Genomic DNA, 755 nt, shown 5'->3' with positions numbered 1-755 from the left:
TAAGAATATGACACGTACTTTCTTCAAATGAATTTTGATAGTTTTGTGTCGGAGATGAATAAGGTTTCAGCGGGAAGAACAAAATTTGCAGAAGTTGATCTTAATATAACAAAAAATACAGTACTTGACAACAGCAGAAGTATAGGTAATTGCAAGCACTGCTCGTTATGAAACTACTATATGAACAAAAGCAAGAAATTTGTACAAAATAAATCGCATCATGAGAGTTGACAAAAGTTCGGATAGACAGAATTGATACATAAGGGACAAATTACCTGAGCCAAAAATAATTGCATGCAAATTAGGTCTCAAGGTTGCAATTTCAAAGCTGAATTGCAAAAGTGATATTTGGATTCAGAAAATTTTGAAACCAGTATATTGCCCTTTAAATCAATTCTGCCTGCCCAAAATTTTTTGCGATCTATCATTAATACAAGCTTTAGTTCTAGCATTAATTCAGTTTCCAAGACAAAAAAAAAGCGAGTTTCCCCTTTATTACGCACACGAGTAGTGTTCAGGTTTACATGCGACTGGTTATAGCTTTCTGTAACAGCTAGATCTTAATGACATTTTTCTAGAGACCTGTATGAAGCTTTTTTTTTTCGCTTACCTAGATAATCAGAAGGTCAAAAGTATCACAGTAACCGAAGTTACAGTCAGGAGTCCCTCGATCACGGTAACTTCGCAAATGGCATAATTCCAAATTGGCATAAAAAAGAAAATTTTCACAAATGGCATAAATTTTAAGTTTTTTT

Source organism: Symsagittifera roscoffensis, chromosome 5, assembly GCF_963678635.1.
Source record: "Symsagittifera roscoffensis chromosome 5, txSymRosc1.1, whole genome shotgun sequence".
NCBI lineage: Eukaryota > Metazoa > Xenacoelomorpha > Acoela > Convolutidae > Symsagittifera > Symsagittifera roscoffensis.
The sequence above is the reverse complement of the archived record's forward strand: the minus strand, read 5'-3'. Positions refer to the sequence as shown.